The 26,463-nt window shown below is 45.1% G+C and overlaps 1 pseudogene; it reads right to left on the reverse strand.

Annotated features, from left to right (window-relative positions):
- Positions 1–26,463, reverse strand: LOC117968462 (trichohyalin-like; annotated as a pseudogene).

Consider the following 26,463-nt stretch of genomic DNA (forward strand, 5'->3'; position numbering starts at 1 on the left):
CTCTATTCTCCTCCATCATCCTCCTCATTTTCTTCTTCCATTGCCTCTGTTTCTACTTCCTCTTGTTCATCTCCCTCCTCTGTTTCTCCACCTTCCTCTGGTTCATCTCCCTCCTCAGTTTCTCCACCTTCTTCTTGTTCATCTCCCTCCTCTGTTTCTCCACCTTCCTCTGGTTCATCTCCCTCCTCAGTTTCTCCACCTTCCTCCTGTTCATCTCCCTCCTCTGTTTCTCCTTCCTCTTGTTCGTCTCCCTCCTCTGTTTCTCCTCCTTCCTCTTGTTCATCTCCCTCTTCTGTTTCTCCTTCCTCTTGTCCATCTCCATCCTCTGTTTCTCCACCTTCCTCTGGTTCATCTCCCTCCTCAGTTTCTCCACCTTCCTCTTGTTCATCCCCCTCTTCTGTTTCTCCTTCCTCTTGTCCATCTCCCTCCTCTGTTTCTCCACCTTCCTCTTGTTCATCTCCCTCCTCTGTTTCTCCTCCTTCCTCTTGTTCATCTCCCTCCTCTGTTTCTCCTTCTTCCTCTTGTTCATCTCCCTCCTCTGTTTCTCCTTCCTCTTGTTCATCTCCCTCCTCTGTTTCTCCTCCTTCCTCATGTTCATCTCCCTCTTCTGTTTCTGCTTCCTCTTGTCCATCTCCATCCTCTGTTTCTCCACCTTCCTCTGGTTCATCTCCCTCCTCAGTTTCTCCTCCTTCCTCTGGTTCATCTCCCTCCTCTGTTTCTCCTCCTTCCTCTTGTTCATCTCCCTCCTCTGTTTCACCTTCCTCTTGTTCATCTCCCTCCTCTTGTTCATCTCCCTCCTCTTGTTCATCTCCCTCCTCTGTATTTCCTACTTCCTCTTGTTCATCTCCCTCCTCTGTTTCTCCTCCTTCCTCTTGTTCATCTCCCTCTTCTGTTTCTCCCTCCTCTTGTTCATCTCCCTCCTCTGTATTTCCTACTTCCTCTTGTTCATCTCCCTCCTCTGTTTCTCCTCCTTCCTCTTGTTCATCTCCCTCTTCTGTTTCTCCTTCTTGTTCATCTCCCTCCTTTGTTTCTCCTCCTTCCTCTTGTTCATCTCCCTCCTCTGTTTCTCCTCCTTCCTCTTGTTCATCTCCCTCTTCTGTTTCTCCTTCCTCTTGTTCATCTCCCTCCTCTGTTTCTCCCTCCTCTTGTTCATCTCCCTCCTCTGTATTTCCTACTTCCTCTTGTTCATCTCCCTCCACTGTTTCTCCTCCTTCCTCTTGTTCATCTCCCTCTTCTGTTTCTCCCTCCTCTTGTTCATCTCCCTCCTCTGTATTTCCTACTTCCTCTTGTTCATCTCCCTCCTCTGTTTCTCCTCCTTCCTCTTGTTCATCCCCCTCCTCTGTTTCTCCTCCTTCCTCTTGTTCATCCCCCTCCTCTGTTTCTCCTCCTTCCTCTTGTTCATCTCCCTCCTCTGTTTCTCCTCCTTCCTCTTGTTCATCCCCCTCCTCTCCTTCTCCTCCTTCCTCTTGTTCATCTCCCTCCTCTCCTTCTCCTCCATCTCCCTCATCTTTTTCTTGTTCATCTCCCTCCTCTGTTTCTCCTCCTTCCTCTTGTTCATCTCCCGCCTGTGTTTTTCCTCCTTCCTCTTGTTCATCTCCCTCCTCTGTTTCTCCTCCTTCCTCTTGTTCATCTCCCTCCTCTGTTTCTCCTCCTTCCTCTTGTTCATCTCCCTCCTCTCCTTCTCCTCCATCTCCCTCATCTTTTTCTTGTTCATCTCCCTCCTCTGTTTCTCCTCCTTCCTCTTGTTCATCTCCTTCCTCTGTTTCTCCTCCTTCCTCTTGTTCATCTCCCACCTGTGTTTCTCCTCCTTCCTCTTGTTCATCTCCCTCCTCTGTTTCTCCTCCTTCCTCTTTTTCATCTCCCTCCTCTGTTTCTCCTCCTTCCTCTTGTTCATCTCTCTCCTCTGTTTCTCCTCCTTCTCCCTCCTCTTGTTCATTTCCCTCCCCAGTTTCTATTCCATCTTCCTCTTCAAGTTCTCCTGTTTCTCCTTCATTTTCTAGTCCCTCCTCCACCCCTCTCCTCTGTTTCTTCTCCTTCTGCTGCATTTGTTGCTCCTCCTTTCTTGGTTTTGCCTCCATCCTACACCTCTGTTTCTGCACCATTACCCTTCTCTGTTTCTCCTCCATCTCCCTTGGTTTCTCATTCCTCTCCATATGTTTCTCTTTCATACCCCTACTCTGTTTCTTCTCCACCTCCCTTCCCTGTGTCTTCACCATGACATTCAGTTTCTCCTTCTCCCTGCTTGGTTTCTCCTCTATCCCTCTATATTTCTTCTCCATCTCTCTACTCTTTTTCTCCTGCAACTCCCTCATCTCCCCTTTTTTCTCCTCCATCCCACTACTCTGGTTCTTGACCATCAACCTTGGTTTTTCCTTCTCCCTGCTTGGTTTCTCCTCTATCCCTCTATATTTCTTCTCCATCTCTCTACTCTTTTTCTCCTGCAACTCCCTCATCTCCCCTTTTTTCTCCTCCATCCCACTACTCTGGTTCTTGACCATCAACCTTGGTTTTTCCTTCTCCCTGCTTGGTTTCTCCTCTATCCCTCTATATTTCTTCTCCATCTCTCTACTCTTTTTCTCCTGCAACTCCCTCATCTCCCCTTTTTTCTCCTCCATCCCACTACTCTGGTTCTTTACCATCAACCTTGGTTTTTCCTTCTCCCTGCTTGGTTTCTCCTCTATCCCTCTATATTTCTTCTCCATCTCTCTACTCTTTTTCTCCTGCAACTCCCTCATCTCCCCTTTTTTCTCCTCCATCCCACTACTCTGGTTCTTGACCATCAACCTTGGTTTTTCCTTCTCCCTGCTTGGTTTCTCCTCTATCCCTCTATATTTCTTCTCCATCTCTCTACTCTTTTTCTCCTGCAACTCCCTCATCTCCCCTTTTTTCTCCTCCATCCCACTACTCTGGTTCTTTACCATCAACCTTGGTTTTTCCTTCTCCCTGCTTGGTTTCTCCTCTATCCCTCTATATTTCTTCTCCATCTCTCTACTCTTTTTCTCCTGCAACTCCCCCCTCTCCCCCTTTTTCTCCTCCATCCCACTACTCTGTTTCTTTGCCATCAAACTTGTTTTTTCCTTCTCCCTTCTTGGTTTCTCCTCCATCCCTCTACTCAGTTTCCCCTCCCTCTCCATCCTTTGTTTTTCTTCCATCTCCCTCCTCTGTTTCTCATCCCTCTCTCTCATCTGTTTCTCCTCCCTCTCCCTCTGTTTCTCCTCCCTCTCTCTCTTTTGTTTCTCCTCCCCCTCCCTCCCCTGTTTCTCCTCCCTCTCTCTCCTCTGTTTCTGCTCCATCTCCCTCCTCTGTTTCTCATCTCTCTCTCTCATCTGTTTCTCCTCCCTCTCCCTCTGTTTCTCCTCCCTCTCTCTCCTTTGTTTCTCCTCCCCCTCCCTCCCCTGTTTCTCCTCCCTCTCTCTCCTCTGTTTCTCCTCCACCCCCCTCATTTTCTCATCTGCCTCTCTCAGTTTCTCCTCCATCTCCCTCCTTGGTTCCTCTTCCATCCCCCACAGTTTCTCCTTCCTATCTTTCAGTTCTTCTTCCATCTCTCGCCTTTTTTTCTCCTCTATCTCCCTAATTTTCTCCTTCTGTCTCGGTTCTTCCTCCATTATTTCCCTCTGTTCCTCCTCTATCTCTCTCCTCAGTTTCTCAATCTCCCTCCCATGCTCCTCCTCCATCTCCCTCCTCGGTTTCTCAATCTCCCTCCTCAGTTTATCCTCCATCTCTCTCCTCAGTTTATCCTCCATCTCCCTCCTTAGTTTTCCAATCTCCCTCCCATGTTCCTCCTCCATCTCTCTCCTCAGTTTCTCAGCCTCTCTCTTCTGTTTCTCCTCCATCTCCCTCCCATCTTCCTCCTCCATCTCCCTCCTCAGTTTCTCAATCTCCCTCCCATGTTTCTCAGTCTCTCTCCTCAGTTTATCCTCCATCTCTCTCCTCAGTTTATCCTCCATTTCCCACCTCAGTTTCTCAATCTCCCTCCTCAGTTTCTCCTCCATCTCTCTCCTCAGTTTATCCTCCATCTCCCTCCTCAGTTTCTCAATCTCCCTCCCATGTTCTTCCTCCACCTCTCTTCTCAGTTTCTCAATCTCCCTCCCATGTTCCTCCTCCATCTCCCTCCTCAGTTTCTCAATCTCTTTCTTCTGTTTCTTCTCCATCTCCCACTGCTGTTTCTCCTCCATCTCTCTCCTCAATTTCTCAATCTCCCTCCCATGTTCCTCCTCTATCTCTCTCCTCAGTTTCTCAGTCTCCCTCCTCAGTTTCTCCTCCATCTCCCACTGCTGTTTCTCCTCCCTCTCTTTCCTCAGTTTCTCAATCTCCCTCCTCTGTTTCTCCATCTTACCCAGTTTCTCCTTACTTTCCCTCTTTTCCTCCTCCATCTCCCTCCCATGTTCCTCCTCCATCTCTCTCCTCAGTTTCTCAATCTCCTTCTTCTGTTTCTCCTCCATCTCTCTCCTCAGTTTCTCAATCTCCCTCCTCTGTTTCTCTATCTTACCCATTTTCTCCTTGCTCTCCCTCTTTTCCTCCTCCATCTCCCTCCCATGTTCCTCCTCCATCTCTCTCCTCAGTTTCTCAATCTCCTTCTTCTGTTTCCCCTCCATCTCCCACTGCTGTTCCTCCTCCATCTCTCTCCTCAGTTTCTCAATCTCCTTCTTCTGTTTCTCCTCTATCTCCCACTGCTGTTTCTCCTCCATCTCTCTCCTCAGTTTCTCAATCTCCTTCTGTTTCTCCTCTATCTCCCACTGCTGTTTCTCCTCCATCTCTCTCCTCAGTTTCTCAATCTCCTTCTTCTGTTTCCCCTCCATCTCCCACTGCTGTTCCTCCTCCATCTCTCTCCTCAGTTTCTCAATCTCCTTCTTCTGTTTCTCCTCTATCTCCCACTGCTGTTTCTCCTCCATCTCTCTCCTCAGTTCATCAGTCTCCCTCCTCTGTTGCTCCCCCATCTCCTTGCTCTGTTTATCCTCCATGTCCCTCCTCAGTCTTTCCTCCATCTCCCACCTCTGTTTCTCCATCTTCCTCAGTTTCTCCTTCCTATTTTCCTCCTCCATTTCCCTCATCTGTTCCTCTTCCATATCTCTCCTCAGTTTCTCCTCCATCTCCCTCCTCAGTGTTTCCTCCATCTCCCTCCTCTGTTTCTCCATCTTCCTCAGTTTCTCCTTCCTATTTTCCTCCTTCATTTCCCTCCTCTGTTCCTTTTCCATCTCTTTCCTCAGTTTCTCCTCCATCTCCCTCCTCAGTGTTTCCTCCATCTCCCTCCTCTGTTTCTCCATCTTCCTCAGTTTCTCCTTCTTATTTTCCTCCTCCATTTCCCTCCTCTGTTCCTCTTCCATCTCTCTCCTCAGTTTCTCCTCCATCTCCTTCCTCAGTGTTTCCTCCATCGGTCTCCTCAGTTTCTCCTCCATGTCCCTCCTCAGTGTTTCTTCCATCTCTCTCCTCAGTTTCTCAACCTCCCTCCTATTCTTCTCCTCCATCTCCTTCCTCTTTCTCTCCTCCATCTCCCTCAGTTTATCCTCCATCTCCCTCATATGTTTCTCCTCCATCTCCCTCCTCTTTTCCTTCTCCATCTTCCTTCTCTCTTTCTCCTCTATCTCTCTCCTCTGTTCCTCCTCCATTTCTCTCCTCAGTTTCTCCACCACCCTCCTCTGTTTCTCCTCCATCTCCTTCACTTTCAGTTTCCCGACCCTCTGTTTCTCCTCCATCTCCCTCCTCTTGTTTTCCTCCATCTCCTTCCTCTTGTTCTCCTCCAACTCTCTCCTTATGTTCTCCTCCATCTTTCTCCTCCGTTCCTTCTCCATCATCATCCTCTTACCCTCCTCTCTCAGTTTATCATTCATCTCTCTCCTCTGTTTCTCCTCCAATTGCTTCAATTCCTCCTCCATCTCCCTCGTCCGTATATGTTTCTGTTCTTCCACCATCTTCATCCACCATTTTTCCTTCATTCTCCTCTGTTCCCCCTCCATTTCCTTCCTCCTCTGACTCTCCTGTTCCTCCTCATCTGACATCTCTGCTCCCTCCTGGACATTCAGACTGTTGGAAGAAACACACACATTTAGATCATCATCATTAAAGGCATTTTGATGTTAAAGCCCCCCAGTTACTTGAAGTCTCATTGAACTGGTTCTGCTGAATAACCTAGACTTGAGTTATCAGGCATAACAGTTTCACCTTTCATAAAAGCCAATCCAATTAATCAAACCAATACTGAATACTAGACTAAATATATAGTTACATTAATAAAGGAAGAAACATACAGAGTAGAAAAGATCAAATTATTTACATGATATGTCCTTATAGTTGTTGTAATTTTTCCTTTTATCAATAACCTAGCACGGTGTGATAACCCAAATATATTACATACAAAGTTACAGTCGTTTAAACCAGAAAATGCGCTAAACAAAACAGTTTAGGTGATGTAGACTTAAAGACTGAGATTAAAGGAAAGCACTGAAAATACTCTGAACTAAGCCTCAAACATTAGCTAGTAGTTAGCATTTTGTTTGTTTTATGAACACTTGTTCTTAAGTTTTGCTTTTGTCGGATCATGTCACAAAGTGAATGTTGATGTTTGGATAATAAACTTGTTCTTAAGTTTTGCTTTTGTCGGATCATGTCACAAAGTGAATGTTGATGTTTGGATAATAAACTTGTTCTTAAGTTTTGCTTTTGTCGGATCATGTCACAAAGTGAATGTTGATGTTTGGATAATAGCCTGTCCATCCTTTAAATGTTACTTTACTGTGCAGTAGTGTATGCTCGAGTGTACAGTATCCACATTTCAAGGGATACAATTTGAGTCATTTCCCCTTTCATTGCATTTAGGGCTGAATCAAGCTTTGCAAACAAGGCCGCAGAAACTTTCCTGGGATTAAAACACAACAAAAATTCCAAGTGAAACATCCTGGAAACAAAACAAGCCCTTTTCCCAGAATGGAGCTATCACGCGGTCACTGCAATTGGGTGAAGAAGGGGGAGTGGTTTGATATTGCCCGGCCAAATCTACACATCTACATCCATAACTCGCTTCAAAAGCCTTTCACATGACAACATTTTATAGGCAACTTCGAAGTTGCCGAAGACTATCGCATATTAAGCAAAAAGTAACAAAAAATAACAACCACCGTCCCAAGATTGCAAAAAAAGCTGGTGAAATGTCTCAAGATGCACCACTGACCTCAAATATCAAAGATGTGCACACAGAACATGAATCATTTACAGTAGAAAATTATATATATATATATATATATATATATATATATATATATATATATATATATATATATAGATAGATATAGTACCTAATATTGGGATACAAAATAAAATATATATATCAAAGTATTGTGTTGTTTTGATTCCATCTGTTTATTTTTCAATACTGTGCAATTCAGCACAATACATGATGTACCTCTTGCATAATTTTAATTACATCAGGAAATAACAGGAATGTCATTAAACTGGATCAGGCAGAGAAATGAGATATGATTTCCATTACACGAGAGTAGATGTTAAAACTTCATGCTGATTTGAACTCGGCTCTCGCCAAGATAAGCACCAACTAAGACGTAGCTTTACAGTAAACTAATGTGATCCATATGCGTCTCCATCCATTTACGTTTCCTTCCATATGATGATGTAGATATCCTTCTGTCTGGTGTTAATGGCTGAAGTGTAATGCTGGCTCCAGGGATCAGCTTATTTTGCCTCCCTGGCGCATCAGCACACACAACGGCTGCGATGCTGGCTCCGGGGATCAACCAAAGTGCGGCCTCCCCAGCGCATCAGCATGACAACCGTCTGGATTGAGCTAAGTAGGGTACATCTCTGGGGTTTTCAAGTGGGCACCTTCCATCCTCAGTGTTTCGTCGACTAGCCCACGACACCTCAAGAGGGCTCGACGGTGATTCTGGCGTCCCAGCATCACCCCCCTCCGTCCCCCACTCAACTCAGCCCAGCTTACTTACCTGTCCCCAGCCAGAATCTTTCCGTCTCAACCACAGCCAGTTGCTGCTCCTCTCTGCTGCTTCAGATAAGTTCTTCACTGTGCGACGCAACTCTTGGCCACTGAATCCGACGTCTCTGAGAAACCGGGTTGTAGAGTGTGCCACAAATCCTCGACAACCCACTTCCACTGGGTAAACCCGAACTCTCCATCCTCGCTGTTCCGCTTCAGTGGCTAGTTGAGCATACCGCAGTTTCTTCCTCTCATACGCCTCATCTACAGCGTCCTCCCATGGCACTGTTAACTCTACCAGGTGAACAAGGCGTGCTGATCCAGACCACAAGACAATATCTGGTCGAAGGTTAGTGGTGGCAATCTCAGGTGGAAAAATAAGCCGTTGACCAACATCTGCCAGCATATTCCAGTCTCTAGCAGCTTCCAGTTGTCCTGGGCGAGGATTGGTTTTAACACCTTTTCTTGGTGGTTGCTCTCCTGGGCGGAGGAATGTTGTCTTTTGTGTGTAATGTTTTGATGGAACAGGTGGCAACTTATTGGTCATGTTACGCTTGTCTTCCAATGCTAAGGCCAAACATCGCAGCACCTGGTCATGGCGCCAAGTAAACCGTCCTTGGCTAAGAGCCACCTTACATCCTGTCAAAATGTGCCTTAATGTTGCAGGTGATGAACACAAAGGACATGAGGGATCCTCTCCTACCCAGAGGTTTAGGTTCTGTGGTGATGGGAGAACATCATATGTTGACCTGATGAGGAAACTGATCCTGCTCTGTTCCATTGACCATAGGTCTTGCCAGCCAATCTTGCGTTGTTCCACACTCTCCCATCTCATCCATTCTCCCTGTTTGGCCTGGGAAATGGCCTTTATACACCTCATCCTCTCCTCCTGCTTTTGCACCTCGTTGACTACCAGCTTCCTTCTTTGAGCTGGGGCCGCCTTGTGCCATGTAGGAGGAGTTGAACTGAAACCAAGACCCCCTCTTCCATGCTGAACTTGCCCCATGATATCACCAATTCGAAGGGCAGCCTTTGCATCTTCCACAGCTTTCTTTGCCGCCCACTTTCTTCCAGTTTTCAACACAGGTGCTGCCTCCCTTACGCATTTATCGCGTGACTCTACTAATGTCATTTCCAGTCTGACCTTGGCGCACTTAAACTCCTCGGTTAGAGCAGAGACTGGTAGCTGCAGTATTCCTTTACCATAAAGTCCCACTCTGCTGAGGCAGCGTGGAACTCCCAACCATTTCCTGATGTATGAACTGATTAAAGCTTCCAGCTTCTCTACTGTTGTCAAAGAAACCTCGTACACAGTCAGTGGCCACAGCAACCTCGGCAGTAGACCAAACTGAAAGCACCAGAGTTTTAGTTTACCTGGTAGAGCGCAGCTGTCTATGCTCTTCAACCCTTCCACTGCTTGTTGTCTAACTTCTCCCACACGAACTGTGTCCTTTAGATCCCCGTCGTACCATCTCCCAAGACTCTTCACTGGCTTCTCAGACACTGTTGGTATTGCCTCACCATTAATGAAGAATGTTTTATCTACTACTTTGCCTTTAATTATAGAGATGCTCCTTGATTTAGTGGGCTTGAATTGCATTCGTGCCCATTCAATGTTATTGGTTAATTTGCCCAATAATCGATTAGTGCAGGCTACTGTTGTAGTCATGGTTGTCATGTCATCCATGTATGCTCGAATTGGTGGTAGTCGCATTCCAGAAGCCAAGCGCTCTCCTCCTACTACCCATTTTGATGCCCTAATGATTACTTCCATTGCCATGGTAAAAGCCAGTGGAGAAATGGTGCATCCTGCCATTATTCCAACCTCTAGGCATTGCCATGTAGTGCTGAATTCTGAAGTTGAAAAACTGAATTGCAAATCTCCAAAATAGGCTTTCACTAAATTTGTTATTGTCATCGGTACACTGAAAAAATCAAATGCTGCCCAAAGTAGTTCATGTGGCACTGAACCATATGCATTAGCCAAATCCAGGAATGTCACATGGAGCTCCTTCCTCTCCTTTTTAGCTGATTGAATTTGTTGCCAGATCACATTGATGTGTTCTAAGCAACCTGGGAAACCTGGAATGCCCGCTTTTTGTATTGAAGTGTCAATGAAGCAGTTCTTTAATAGGTAAGCTGACAATCTCTGAGCAATAATGCTGAAGAAAATCTTGCCTTCTACGTTTAATAGGGAAATGGGACGAAACTGACTGATGCTTGTAGAATCTTTTTCTTTAGGTATAAAGACTCCACCTGCTCGGCGCCATGCTCTTGGTACAACCTGTTTTTCCCATGCCACTTTCATCAATTTCCACAGAATTCGTAGAACTCCTGAAGCACTCTTGTACACTCTGTACGGAACTCCATTAGGCCCTGGAGATGATGAAGCCCTTGCTTTTTTCACAGCTTGCTCTATTTCTTTCCACTTAGGTGCACAGTCCTCCATTTGGTATTCTGGTGGATTGATAGGTGGGATGTCTGACGGAACTGACATAGGCTCCTGCCTTTTTGAATCTGTATGTGTTTCCTCCAAATATCTCTCCAGCTCAACCTTAGATGCTTTTAGTGTGCCATTCTTCTCACTGGTGAATAACTTCTTTACAAATTTGAATGGGTCTTTATAAAAGTTAGCTCTCGCACGCTCCTTCTTTTTGTAGCGTTTCCGTAGGCGCTCAGCTCTGCGCAATGTTGCAAGCTTATCTTTTATGACCCTTTGTAAGAGATTGAGTCCCTCCTTCTGACTTTGTTCTGCTCTTCTCCATTGGTTCCTCAGCTGTCTCCTTTCTCTAACTAAGCGTTCAATCTCCTGCTGCCGTCTAGACTTTCCAGGAATAGTTTGTACTTTTTCCTTCCTTTTTTCAACTCCAAACCTCTCACTTCCATATGCGTAGATGATGTCCCCAAATTTATCCAGCTTCTTTTCAACTGTTCCACTTAATCTTTCCAATGCAACGCAGAGATCTGTGTTTACTGTGTCCCATGCAGTTTTCTCACAAGCTCTTGGCCATTTAACTCCAGGCTTGTGCCCGTTGAGGTTCTTTTCTCTCTTATGCTGGTTTGTCTGACCGGGTTCACAAGGATCATTAGGTTCATCACTAACTGTGTCCATGCAAGTCCTCCTCACATCTATGACAGGGGTGCTGATATCCTGCGAACTGTGGTTTGCTTCCTGTCGCTGGATTTCATTCGACTGACTTGACTGACTTCGTAAGAAGTACTGATCAATGCGAGGCCCTTGTCCCTTCTCCCTCAAGCATTTCATTCTCCCTTGATGAATCTTCAAACCCCTGACAGTTGTCGCCTTGCTCCAGCCGCAGACACAAACCTGGAGTTCCATGTCTTTGTTAACTGCAGATCTTGAACTAGTCTTTTGTGAAGTACTCTCCATACTCATATCCGTTTCCGTTCCTAAGTCGTTAACCGTGTTGTCCAACGTTGAGTCATCTTCCGCCCCCGCTCTCGCAGACTCTAGGGGTATTTTTCTCTTTAATTTCTTAGAAGCCTTGGGCGGGTGTCTCCAGCATCCTGTAAACACAGAGCTGGATACTGCCGACAAGGGTAGCTAACCCTTACCAGCCCCAATGGGGTCTCTTTCCTCCTGTCAGCTGTCTCTCCAGGCTGTCACAAGGTCTTTCCCTTGTTGCCAGCTGCACTATTCACAGCAGTCACTGGACGTATCCAGATCTTCATGATTTCCATTACACGAGAGTAGATGTTAAAACTTCATGCTGATTTGAACTCGGCTCTCGCCAAGATAAGCACCAACTAAGACGTAGCTTTACAGTAAACTAATGTGATCCATATGCGTCTCCATCCATTTACGTTTCCTTCCATATGATGATGTAGATATCCTTCTGTCTGGTGTTAATGGCTGAAGTGTAATGCTGGCTCCAGGGATCAGCTTATTTTGCCTCCCTGGCGCATCAGCACACACAACGGCTGCGATGCTGGCTCCGGGGATCAACCAAAGTGCGGCCTCCCCAGCGCATCAGCATGACAACCGTCTGGATTGAGCTAAGTAGGGTACATCTCTGGGGTTTTCAAGTGGGCACCTTCCATCCTCAGTGTTTCGTCGACTAGCCCACGACACCTCAAGAGGGCTCGACGGTGATTCTGGCGTCCCAGCATCACCCCCCTCCGTCCCCCACTCAACTCAGCCCAGCTTACTTACCTGTCCCCAGCCAGAATCTTTCCGTCTCAACCACAGCCAGTTGCTGCTCCTCTCTGCTGCTTCAGATAAGTTCTTCACTGTGCGACGCAACTCTTGGCCACTGAATCCGACGTCTCTGAGAAACCGGGTTGTAGAGTGTGCCACAAATCCTCGACAACCCACTTCCACTGGGTAAACCCGAACTCTCCATCCTCGCTGTTCCGCTTCAGTGGCTAGTTGAGCATACCGCAGTTTCTTCCTCTCATACGCCTCATCTACAGCGTCCTCCCATGGCACTGTTAACTCTACCAGGTGAACAAGGCGTGCTGATCCAGACCACAAGACAATATCTGGTCGAAGGTTAGTGGTGGCAATCTCAGGTGGAAAAATAAGCCGTTGACCAACATCTGCCAGCATATTCCAGTCTCTAGCAGCTTCCAGTTGTCCTGGGCGAGGATTGGTTTTAACACCTTTTCTTGGTGGTTGCTCTCCTGGGCGGAGGAATGTTGTCTTTTGTGTGTAATGTTTTGATGGAACAGGTGGCAACTTATTGGTCATGTTACGCTTGTCTTCCAATGCTAAGGCCAAACATCGCAGCACCTGGTCATGGCGCCAAGTAAACCGTCCTTGGCTAAGAGCCACCTTACATCCTGTCAAAATGTGCCTTAATGTTGCAGGTGATGAACACAAAGGACATGAGGGATCCTCTCCTACCCAGAGGTTTAGGTTCTGTGGTGATGGGAGAACATCATATGTTGACCTGATGAGGAAACTGATCCTGCTCTGTTCCATTGACCATAGGTCTTGCCAGCCAATCTTGCGTTGTTCCACACTCTCCCATCTCATCCATTCTCCCTGTTTGGCCTGGGAAATGGCCTTTATACACCTCATCCTCTCCTCCTGCTTTTGCACCTCGTTGACTACCAGCTTCCTTCTTTGAGCTGGGGCCGCCTTGTGCCATGTAGGAGGAGTTGAACTGAAACCAAGACCCCCTCTTCCATGCTGAACTTGCCCCATGATATCACCAATTCGAAGGGCAGCCTTTGCATCTTCCACAGCTTTCTTTGCCGCCCACTTTCTTCCAGTTTTCAACACAGGTGCTGCCTCCCTTACGCATTTATCGCGTGACTCTACTAATGTCATTTCCAGTCTGACCTTGGCGCACTTAAACTCCTCGGTTAGAGCAGAGACTGGTAGCTGCAGTATTCCTTTACCATAAAGTCCCACTCTGCTGAGGCAGCGTGGAACTCCCAACCATTTCCTGATGTATGAACTGATTAAAGCTTCCAGCTTCTCTACTGTTGTCAAAGAAACCTCGTACACAGTCAGTGGCCACAGCAACCTCGGCAGTAGACCAAACTGAAAGCACCAGAGTTTTAGTTTACCTGGTAGAGCGCAGCTGTCTATGCTCTTCAACCCTTCCACTGCTTGTTGTCTAACTTCTCCCACACGAACTGTGTCCTTTAGATCCCCGTCGTACCATCTCCCAAGACTCTTCACTGGCTTCTCAGACACTGTTGGTATTGCCTCACCATTAATGAAGAATGTTTTATCTACTACTTTGCCTTTAATTATAGAGATGCTCCTTGATTTAGTGGGCTTGAATTGCATTCGTGCCCATTCAATGTTATTGGTTAATTTGCCCAATAATCGATTAGTGCAGGCTACTGTTGTAGTCATGGTTGTCATGTCATCCATGTATGCTCGAATTGGTGGTAGTCGCATTCCAGAAGCCAAGCGCTCTCCTCCTACTACCCATTTTGATGCCCTAATGATTACTTCCATTGCCATGGTAAAAGCCAGTGGAGAAATGGTGCATCCTGCCATTATTCCAACCTCTAGGCATTGCCATGTAGTGCTGAATTCTGAAGTTGAAAAACTGAATTGCAAATCTCCAAAATAGGCTTTCACTAAATTTGTTATTGTCATCGGTACACTGAAAAAATCAAATGCTGCCCAAAGTAGTTCATGTGGCACTGAACCATATGCATTAGCCAAATCCAGGAATGTCACATGGAGCTCCTTCCTCTCCTTTTTAGCTGATTGAATTTGTTGCCAGATCACATTGATGTGTTCTAAGCAACCTGGGAAACCTGGAATGCCCGCTTTTTGTATTGAAGTGTCAATGAAGCAGTTCTTTAATAGGTAAGCTGACAATCTCTGAGCAATAATGCTGAAGAAAATCTTGCCTTCTACGTTTAATAGGGAAATGGGACGAAACTGACTGATGCTTGTAGAATCTTTTTCTTTAGGTATAAAGACTCCACCTGCTCGGCGCCATGCTCTTGGTACAACCTGTTTTTCCCATGCCACTTTCATCAATTTCCACAGAATTCGTAGAACTCCTGAAGCACTCTTGTACACTCTGTACGGAACTCCATTAGGCCCTGGAGATGATGAAGCCCTTGCTTTTTTCACAGCTTGCTCTATTTCTTTCCACTTAGGTGCACAGTCCTCCATTTGGTATTCTGGTGGATTGATAGGTGGGATGTCTGACGGAACTGACATAGGCTCCTGCCTTTTTGAATCTGTATGTGTTTCCTCCAAATATCTCTCCAGCTCAACCTTAGATGCTTTTAGTGTGCCATTCTTCTCACTGGTGAATAACTTCTTTACAAATTTGAATGGGTCTTTATAAAAGTTAGCTCTCGCACGCTCCTTCTTTTTGTAGCGTTTCCGTAGGCGCTCAGCTCTGCGCAATGTTGCAAGCTTATCTTTTATGACCCTTTGTAAGAGATTGAGTCCCTCCTTCTGACTTTGTTCTGCTCTTCTCCATTGGTTCCTTCCTGTTAGGGTCTCTTGACATCGGAAGTCCAGAGCTGTAACTGTGTCTTCTCTTTGAAGTCACGTCCATGTCTGTCTCTTCTAAACCACTCCTTCCTCAGTTGTTTTGTCTCTGCAACAGAACTGAAATAAGTAAATTATTAAGGAGCACAGAGCTTTACATTTCAGTTTCTTCAGAACTGAAATAAGTAAATTATTAAGGAGCACAGAGCTTTACATTTCAGTTTCTTCAGAACTGAAATAAGTAAATTATTAAGGAGCACAGAGCTTTACATTTCAGTTTCTTCAGAACTGAAATAAGTAAATTATTACGGAGCACAGAGCTTTACATTTCAGTTTCTTCAGAACTGAAATAAGTACATTATTAAGGAGCACAGAGCTTTACATTTCAGTTTCTTTCTCTATTTTATGCTTCCCCTTATCATTTTATGATGTTTTCAATAATATATGTATTACTGTAGTTACTCATATACTGTTTAATTGAGTGCCATATATCTATCTATCTATCTATGTATCCCATCATTATATTGTGGTACTGTTGCAAAACTAAATCTTGCTTTCACTTTATTTAATAAACAGTGACTTTATTCTACAAAAACTTTAAGTGCAGAAATAAATATTATTACAAATCTGTTATACAGATATTGATAGCAGGCACCAGGTCTGTATAGGTATTCTGGTTAGGTGGCTGGTGTGGCTTCTGTCTGTCTGTCTCTCTCTCTGAAGCTAACTGCCCCCCTACTACTACTAAGAGACGGTGCTACGATGAAGTGATCCGACACTCATGATATTCAAAAGAGAAAGGACTGCTGCTAGAATAGTGCATTCTTCTTCTTTCTTAACATGTCCTTTTATTTTGTGTCATTTGTCCCTGTTAAAAGTAGACATTGATTATTATTTGTTTATCAATTTAGCAGACGCTTTTATCCAAGGCGACTTACAGAGACTAGGGTGTGTGAACTATGCTTCAGCTGCAGAGTCACTTACAACTACGTCTCACCCGAAAGACGGAGCACAAGGAGGTTAAGTGACTTGCTCAGGATCACACAATGAGTCAGTGGCTGAGGTGGGATTTGAACCGGGGGACCCCCTGGTTACAAGCCCTTTTTCTTTAACCACTGGAGCACACAGCATTGATCCCTAGATATCTGTGAACATCTAGAGTTTTATGAATGTATCGTTTCCTGATAAAGAGTTGAGCATAAGCCTTAATTAAAACGACAGCATGCACCTTAAAACAGCTATCGAATAATTAGCTCTTTTCTTAAGTACCTCTCTCAGTATAGATATTCATTATTTGGTGACGGACCAACCCCATTCTAATCTTGTATAAACAGAATGAAACACTTTATATGAATCCCATGCAGACTACTCTCAAAATAAATATAAATAAGCAGCACAATGTAAAAAAAATAATAAATTAACTTTACCTTTCAAAGCCTTCAATCTCTTCTGTCCTGTTCTCCTCTGTAGTTTTTGGTCCAATGCAGACTTTGATAGCCTATGGTACAAAGTACTTACCTGTGTGGTTTAAAATAGTGCACATTTTATGGGCAGCAGTGTAGAGTAGTGGTTAGGACTCTGGACTCTTGACAGGAGGGTCGTGGGTTTAATCCCAGGTGGGGACACTGCTGCTGTATGCTTGAGCAAGGTATTTTACCTAGATTGCTCCAGTAAAAACCCAACTGTATAAATGGGTAATTGTATGTAAAAATAATGTGATATAATTGTAACAATTATAAGTCCCCCTGGATAAGGGCATCTGCTAAGAAAGAAATAAATTAATTATACTGTAAGCTTTCTAGGTCTGACGTCTACAGGCAAACTACACCAGAAAGTTTTTATTTCATTAAAACTTAAGTACAGGAGAGTCCAAGTTCCACTGTAATTGAACTATAATATCTGTTTTATACTTTGATTGTTCAATTGCTTTTGATTGCTTTTTTTGTTTATGTTTTCACATTTTATTCTTATTTCAAATACTGGAGCAAAAACTACTACTACTGAGTGAGAGTGATCTAGTGGCACGGCTGACAGCGGCGTTTGTAATGACTGAGAGGAGGCAGAATTAATGCAGTTCAAAAGCACTGCTGTGCACTTTTATTTTCTCTTCCAAATAAAATAAAAGCAACTCATGTAGTAACACTGATTGAGACCACACAGCAATATCAGTCTTCTGAGCACACACAGCTCTGGGTGACAAAGGTCTGTGTGGATTCTTATTTAATTTATTACGATTGTGATGATTTTGAATGGTTCACTGAATTGATTTTTTCCCTCTTTTTCACAATTTGTTTATTTTTGGTTGAATCGTTATGTTGAGCACTCTTGACGTATGTTTCTTTATTTTACTTGATCTTGTGCTTTGTGCACATGCTGCTGCTGGACAAGAACATAAGAGCATAAGAAGGTTTACAAACGAGAGGAGGCCATTCAGCCCATCTTGCTCGTTTGGTTGTTAGTAGCTTATTGATCCCAGAATCTCATCAAGCAGCTTCTTGAAGGATCCCAGGGTGTCAGCTTCAACAACATTACAGGGGAGTTGGTTCCAGACCCTCACAATTCTCTGTGTGAAAAAGTGCCTCCTATTTTCTGTTCTGAATGCCCCTTTATCTAATCTCCATTTGTGACCCCTGGTCCTTTTTTTCAGGTTGAAAAAGTCCCTTGGGTTGACATTGTCTATACCTTTTAGAATTTTGAATGCTTGAATCAGATCACTGCATAGTCTTCTTTGTTCAAGACTGAATAGATTCAGTTCTTTTAGCCTGACTGCATATACATGCCTTTTAAACCCAGGATAATTCTGGTTGCTCTTCTTTGCACTCTTTCTAGTTTAGTAGCAATATACTTTTTGTAACGAGGTGTTTTTCAATATATCCGAACATCTTGTTGGCCTTTTTTATAGCTTCCCCACATTGTCTAGATGAAGACATTTCTGAGTCAGCATAAACTCCTAGGTATTTTTCATAGATTTCTTCTTCAATTTCAGTATCTCCCATATGATATTAATAATGCACATTTTTATTGCCTGCGTGCAGTACCTTACACTTTTCTTTATTAAATATAATTTGCCATGTGTCTGCCCAGTTCTGAATGCTGTCTAGATCATTTTGAATGACCTTTGCTGCTTGTGACAGAGATCGAATGATCCTTGGTGTTAGATCTCCCTCTCGACCTGTGAGCACTGTGTAACAGGAACAGAGTACCCTTAACTAAATGGCACAACAATTTATTCTGTAGGGTAGGTGGAAGTCGGTCATTTAGGAAAGGGGTGGAGCTATGGTATCCAAACTCAATGACCCAGATGGTAAACGATGTGGCATCCGAGGATTGGAGGAGCAGATGTGCTCGTTAACCTAGGGGTCATGAGCGAGGGTACATATAGGGGCCGTAGTGTAAGTGATCTGTTCCTTGGTAAATGGTTAGTGTTTTAAACCTACAAGGAGTCTGTGTTGCAGCATTGTGAACCGTGAGTTTTGTCTTGTGTTTGTTAACTGTTGTCTGTTTTTTAATAGACTACCAGCAGCACAATCCGGAGCTGTAGTGAAAACCAGCATAAACCCGGACATCACTTTCACCCCTGCATTTCACAGAGCGCTGTATTACACCACTTGCACGTATTCACTATCACTAAGAACTGTGTTTGTGTTTCATGTTTAGTGTTGGTGTGTAAAACTGGACTTCTGGTTGCAGGGATTTACAAATACCGAGTGATCCACGCCGCTGTATCACTCCAACATTATTATTCACAGGTGTTTGTCATAAGGATCTGGACATTGTCAATTAAATCAATAAACACCCTTGCACCTGGAAATCATTGTCTGTCTGTTTTGTATCAGCTCTGCACTGCACACACCTGTATTCACTCACCACTTTGCCACACTGCTGCAACAGTGTTTGACACTCCTCCTATTTTTGTGTCGTCTGCAAATTTGACAAGTTTGCTTACTATAACATAATCTAAATCATTAATGTAGATTAGGAATAGCAGAGGACCTAATACTGATCCCTGTGGTACACCACTGGTTACCTCGCTCCATTTTGGGGTTTCTCCTCTAATCAGTACTTTCTGTTTTCTACATGTTAACCACTCCCTAATCCATGTGCATGCATTTCCTTGAATCCCTACTGTGTTCAGTTTGAGAATTAATCTTTTATGTGGGATTAGTTAGATGTGATCTCCCTTTCCTAAAACCATGCTGACTGTCTCCCAGGATACTGTTACCATATAGGTAATTTTCCATTTTGGATCTTATTATAGTTTCCATAAGTTTACATATAACAGAAGTCAGGCTTATTGGTCTGTAGTTACCTGGTTCGGTTTTGTCTCCCTTTTTGTGGATCGGTATTACGTTTGCTATTTTCCAGTCTGTCGGTACAACCCGTGTCAAGAGACTGTTGCATGATCTTGGTTAGCGGTTTGTAAATAACTTCTTTCATTTCTTTGAGTACTATTGGGAGGATCTCATCCGGCCCAGGTGATTTGTTTATTTTAAGAGCTCCTAGTCCCTTTATCACTGCCTCTGTTATGCTAAAGTTATTTAAAAATTCCTAAAGAACGAGGGAAGCTGTAGCCGGGCGGAACAAATCTGCGAGAGGATGCGCCACCGGCTGTAAACAAGCGGGGAAGATTAGCAGATGCGGCGGGGGAACGCTGTGCACTTCACCGGACAGAGGGATACTCGAGAGCTGGGGAGTGGGGCCTTGCCCGATTACGTCTAGCTGCTAAACTAAAAGCGAAGTCTTTTAATTCATTGCTATACTGTATCTAGCTGCTAAATCAAAAGCTAAGCGTTTCCAAACCACTGGTATATGTTGAGGCTATATATTTGTTCTGCTGCTGCTGGTGGTTGTCTAAGATAAGCACTTTCCACTCGTAATCTCAACTGGTTATATTTCCAACTTGCACTTTCTTACTGCTGCTAGATATACTTGCTGCTAAAAATTTCATTAGTCATGAACTCGTTTTGGGAGAGGATACCTATTCTATTTTTAACCATAGCGATCGCGTTGTTAGTAATTGGAATGAGTTGTTGTGTTTTTATACTGATTTGTAATCTCTGTGAATCGAGGGGAGGTTACTGTACATTTGGAAGGAGAAGAGAATAATGTATGTGACTGTACTACAGAGATAAATAAACATTACCCGACCTGGAAAGTAAACGCACCTTTCTTACTTTGTTCCTTATTTAAGGAGCTGACTGTGCTTTATCTAAAAGCTCTGAACTCGGAAGTGGAGGCCCAGCCCTGATAGAATACTGACTGAACCACCACCCCACTGAACCCGATCCAACCATCGATCGCGCTGTCTGCTGAGGGTTCATTAGTCTGCCGGCTCGGACTCGGTGATGGAGTGGCGCCCCCTGCTGGGGAAAGGGTAATTGGAGATACTAAATTCGGGTGGCAGGAGACTGGAGCCACGTCCCCATCGACGATCCAGCCAGGGCAAGTGCAACATTCAACCGCGATTTGTTTCTGTGTAATCTCTACCTCTTTGTATCCCCCCCCTCTGACCAATAATCCTCCAACATGTGGATTACTGTTTTTATCAAATGTATTCTTTCTAAATAAAAAAAAACAATTGATTTATATGATTGTTGTCCTCCTTGGTGTGGTTGTGGGCTGGTTGCTGCCTCCCCTCTGATGCCTCGAACCTGTGTGTTATAATACAAATAAAATCTAATTAGATACAACTCCTTATTTTCTTTAAACATAATATGGCGTAGTCTGGCTATATATATATATTTTATAAATTTAGTCGTTGCCAATTATTTTTATTATTTTCTCCCCAATTTGGAAATGGCCAATTATTTTTAGGCTCAGCTCACCGCTACCACCCCTGCGCTGACTCGGGAGGGCGAAGACGAACACACGCGCTTTTTTCACACTGCGGACTCACCATGCAGCTACCTCAGAGCTACAGCGTCTGAGGACAACACAGCTTACAGGCAAGCCTGAAGGCACCCGGCCAGACTACAGGGGTCGCTGGTGCGCTCTGAGCCGAGGACACCCTGGCCGACTTAACCCTCCCTCGCCCCGGGCGGCGCTCGGCCAATTTAGCGCCACCCCATGGAAGCTCCCGTCCTCGGTTGGCAAAGGAATAGCCTGGACTCGAACTCGCAATGTCCAGACTATAGAGCGCATCCTGCACTCCACGTGGAGCGCCTTTACTGGATGCGCCACTCGGGAGCCCCCAGTCTGGCTATATTCTTATGAGGTATTTGGTTAATTCACCTCTCGCCGCGACATCTCTAAACAAAGAGCTCTCTATTATACCATGTGGTTGGGTTAATTGCCAATCAATTATTCAATCAACCCAACCACATACTCACCTGGACTCACAGGTGCAGCAGGTCTGTTACCTCAGCCACACACAAACGTATATATCAACGTGTACACGCTTCACCCTGCCAAACGTATGTATCAACCATACACGCTTCACCCTGCCAAACATATATATCAACCATACACGCTTCACCCTGCCAAACGTATATATCAACCATACAAGCTTCACCCTGCCAAACGTATATATCAACCATACACGCTTCACCCTGCCAAACGTATATATCAACCATACACGCTTCACCCTGCCAAACGTATATATCAACCATACACGCTTCACCCTGCCAAAAGTATATATCAACCATACACGCTTCACCCTGCCAAACATATATATCAACCATACACGCTTCACCCTGCCAAACATATATATCAACCATACACGCTTCACCCTGCCAAACGTATATATCAACCATACACGCTTCACCCCTGCCAAACATATATATCAACCATACACGCTTCACCCTGCCAAACGTATATATCAACCATACACGCTTCACCCTGCCAAAAGTATATATCAACCATACACGCTTCACCCTGCCAAACATATATATCAACCATACACGCTTCACCCTGCCAAACATATATATCAACCATACACGCTTCACCCTGCCAAACGTATATATCAACCATGCACGCTTCACCCTGCCAAACGTATATATCAACCATACACGCTTCACCCTGCCAAACGTATATATCAACCATACACGCTTCACCCTGCCAAACGTATATATCAACCATACACGCTTCACCCTGCCAAACGTATATATCAACCATACACGCTTCACCCTGCCAAACGTATATATCAACCATACACGCTTCACCCTGCCAAACGTATATATCAACCCATACACGCTTCACCCTGCCAAACGTATATATCAACCTGTACACGCTTCACCCTGCTAGATTGTAACTGGTGTGATTGCAAGTGCATCGTTCTGTAACTATGAAATACAATGAACAGAAAAGTTCATTCGTAATGATAAATATATGTGGAAGATTTACAAAACTGTTCTATCAAAGCAACAACGATCTGAAGCACGTCTCTCATAGGCCTCTCTGTCACACTTACACATTTTCTGCATCTCATCACTATTAAAAGCTATTACTTCCCTTGATTTCTCTAAGAAAACATTGGAAAAACATTGATTTATCAAAATCTAATGCAGCAAAATATCACATTGCACAGGACTGCCAGCAGATAAACAAAACAAATATGAACTTTCTTAGACATGGCTGATTTCTGCTGAAAGAAATCTTTTTATTGTTGTTTTGTTTCATCTGTAATGTACAGTGCCAAGCAGAATACCAGGGTCTGATTGTACTAAAGGACAACACACATGGTATTGTTACATGCAGACAGTCATAAATGATTATTCATGAATTCATGAACTTTCAGTTTTGTAACATCTTTCTACTTTGTCTGCCATTTATAGAGCTGCCATAAAACAATGTGATAAGAAATACAAGCTAAGCCTTTGGACTTAGAAATTGAACTGATAAGACTAAGTTGTTTGTTACTGGCAACTGGAGAGTACAACTATTTGTATTTTTAGTTGGACTTTTGAAAACGTTTTCAATACTACAATTAACCGCGCTCTGGAGAGGAAGACGACCCTTGGGTTCAGATTAAAGTAGTCCATTGCAGACGCTAGGAGGCGGATAACCTGTGCAAAATGAAAGCTTCATGTGATAGGGCCGTGGCTCTCAACGGCATCCTGGGGACACCCCCATGCCTAAAATCAACTACAGCACACCCTCATTCTAACAGACCTGTGGAGGTCCAAGCTATGTGTTTGCTACAGCAGAAAGTCAATCAAAACAAACTATAAACTGTCGGAGTAAGTTAATGAAGTCGTGTGACAGGGTAGCGTCGTGGGCCCAGATGTTATTCGGCAGGCAAAGAGACTCAGAGACAAGGAACTGCAGTTAAAGCGCTGCTGCGCGGTTTAATCAACAAAAGTAAATCAAAAACTCAAACAAAACACGCTCACAGAGCAAAAACAAAAAAGTTAAACAAATACAAAACTTTCACCATAAAACTTACAAAATAACTGGCGCAAGGGCCAAAACAAAAGGTTTAAACAAAATACAAACATGTAGGCTGAGCATTCGCTTTCACTACAGTTCTTTTTCAAAAATAAAACACAGCATCACCAAACAACCACTCACCCCAAAACACCTCCACCAAACAAAGGAATTTCCCCTTTTTATACCATGTAGCTGGAGCCTAATTATCAATTACTCAATTAGCTCCAGCCACATTCTCACATGTATTTTCAATTAGCTCCAGCCACATTCTCACATGTATTTTGGCACGGATAGGAAATTAACCCCATCCCTGCCAACCACCACCAAATCACCATACAATAATATTATTTACAGGCAGGGCCCTGCCCTGCCACATTTCCCCCCCCCCTTGTGCGCAGCACACATGGCCCCACGGCCACCTCCCCCCCCTTTGAAAGCCATCCACCCTCCCTCAAGTCCCCTATTGTCCTTCCTCTCCCATCCTTGAGGGAGGGTTAGTCCATAGTCCGGTGCCTTCCTGGCGGGACCGAGACCTGGCGACAGGGGACCCAGGCGTAGTGGATGGGGCGTCAGGAGCGCAGTCAGGCAAGCAGTCGGCTGCAGCCCCAGGCAGAGGTGTGAGCACAGGCTACGTCTGGGCAACCAGGGGGAGTGGAGCAGGAGACCAGACGACCTCCTGTGCCTGGTGGTGCTGCGACCTGGGAGTCAGGCCCAGCGACCAGAGGTCCAGACATGCAGCCTGGGTGTCTGGGAGCCCAGGTTGAGGGAACCAACCCCCAGGCGCCGGGCTATGGCACAGGGGTGGTAGTCGGGGCTGTGGTGGAGGTGGTCTCGTCACCTCCCCCCACTTCTTCGTAGCCGGTAGCTCCCCTTTGTGCGGCTCCGGCCACAGTATTCCCTGCTGCCATGAAGGGCTGGCAGCGACCCCAAGCAAAGCGATGCCTGCAGTGACCCCAGGCGATGGCGAACTGGCATCCCCAGGCGATGGCGACGGTGGGAGAAGAGCCCCTGGCCATGAAGGCGGCAGCAGGAGCTCCACTTCTCCCAATGGTGGTGTTGGAGGTAGAGGTAGCTCCTGCTCCTCTCCTCTTGATGGCAAAGGCGGCAGGGGCTCCTCCCCTTCTGGCTGCAGCAGGGGGACCAGCAGGCATGCTCCCTCTGCTGGCAGAGGCATGACCAGCAGGCTCTCTCCCTCTGCTGGTGGCAGTGGTGGATGCAGAGGCAGCAGGCATTCTTCTGGTGGGAGGGGGCAGTTAGCTGGGAAATGGCCCCACTCCCCACAGATGCAGCAACAATACTGTACACCCATGCTGTGGAGGAGGGCTTCCCAGCCATCCTCCTCCTGTGGCTGTGGCTCTGGTTCCGCCTCTTCTTCCTGAGGTGGGGAGTGGTAGTAGTCGGGCGACACGTGCCCGACCTCGCCAACTTCAAAACAACACTCCTCCCCCCTCAAGCAGGTCATGCAGACGTCCACCTTGCCAGATGCACGGTGAGGCTTGCGACCAGCCCCGCACTGCTGCTTCTGCCGCTGCTTCTTTCCCATTTTTTTTAAAAACTACAGCCCCGCTCCGAGTCTCTAGGGGGCGCTATCCCACTTCTGACACCATATGTGACAGGGTAGCGTCGTGGGCCCAGATGTTATTCGGCAGGCAAAGAGACTCAGAGACAAGGAACTGCAGTTAAAGCGCTGCTGCGCGGTTTAATCAACAAAAGTAAATCAAAAACTCAAACAAAACACGCTCACAGAGCAAAAACAAAACAGTTAAACAAAAACAAAACTTTCACCATAAAACTTACAAAATAACTGGCGCAAGGGCCAAAACAAAAGGTTTAAACAAAATACAAACATGTAGGCTGAGCATTCGCTTTCACTACAGTTCTTTTTCAAAAATAAAACACAGCACCAACAAACAACCACTCACCCCTAAACACCTCCACCAAGCAAAGGAATTTCCCCTTTTTATACCATGTGGCTGGAGCCTAATTATCAATTACTCAATTAGCTCCAGCCACATTCTCACATGTATTTTGGCAGGGATAGGAAATTAACCCCATCCCTGCCAACCACCACCAAATCACCATACAATAATATTATTTACAGGCAGGGTCCTGAACTGCCACAAGTCGCCTTGAATAAATTGAGTTAATAATAATAATAATAATAATAATAATAATAATAATAATAATAATAATAATAATGAGATTGTGAATCCAACTAGAATTACTCAGTTTGTGACAAGCATCCATGTGACCTGCGTTAACACTGCAAAAAAACCCCAAAAAACCCAAATCCCAAATTGAAATGGAACATTCAAAGCCAGTCAAATATGAAAAAATTTAAAAGCGCATCAACAAATTTCCAATTAAAAAAATGTAAACTCCAAATGTTGATTTGTCTCTGCAGGCGTGTGCGCTTGACATTGATCCAGGAGTAACAGGGCTCTCCCATCTGGATGCGCTTGACATTGATCCAGGAGTAACAGGGCTCTCTCATCTGGATGCGCTTGACATTGATCCAGGAGTAACAGGGCTCTCCCATCTGGATGCGCTTGACATTGATCCAGGAGTAACAGGGCTCTCTCATCTGGTTGCGCTTGACATTGATCCAGGAGTAACAGGGCTCTCCCATCTGGATGCGCTTGACATTGATCCAGGAGTAACAGGGCTCTCCCATCTGGATGCGCTGGACAGTGATCCAGGAGTAACAAGGCTCTCCCATCTGGATGCTCTTGACATTGATCCAGTAGTAACAGGGCTCTCCCACCTGGATGCTCTTGACATTGATCCAGTAGTAACAGGGCTCTCCCATCTGGATGTGCTTGACATTGATCCCGGAGTAACAGGGCTCTCCCATCTGGATGCGCTGGACATTGATCCAGGAGTAACAGGGCTCTCCCATCTGGATGCTCTTGACATTGATCCAGTAGTAACATGGCTCTCCCATCTGGATGTGCTTGACATTGATCCCGGAGTAACAGGGCTCTCCCATCTGGATGCTCTTGACATTGATCCCGGAGTAACAGGGCTCTCCCATCTGGATGCGCTGGACATTGATCCCGGAGTAACAGGGCTCTCCTATCTGGATGCGCTTGACATTGATCCAGGAGTAACAGGGCTCTCTCATCTGGATGCGCTGAACATTGATCCAGGAGTAACAGGGCTCTCCCATCTGGATGCGCTGGACATTGATCCCGGAGTAACAGGGCTCTCCCAT

Source organism: Acipenser ruthenus, chromosome 40 (genome assembly GCF_902713425.1).
Source record: "Acipenser ruthenus chromosome 40, fAciRut3.2 maternal haplotype, whole genome shotgun sequence".
Taxonomy (NCBI): domain Eukaryota; kingdom Metazoa; phylum Chordata; class Actinopteri; order Acipenseriformes; family Acipenseridae; genus Acipenser; species Acipenser ruthenus.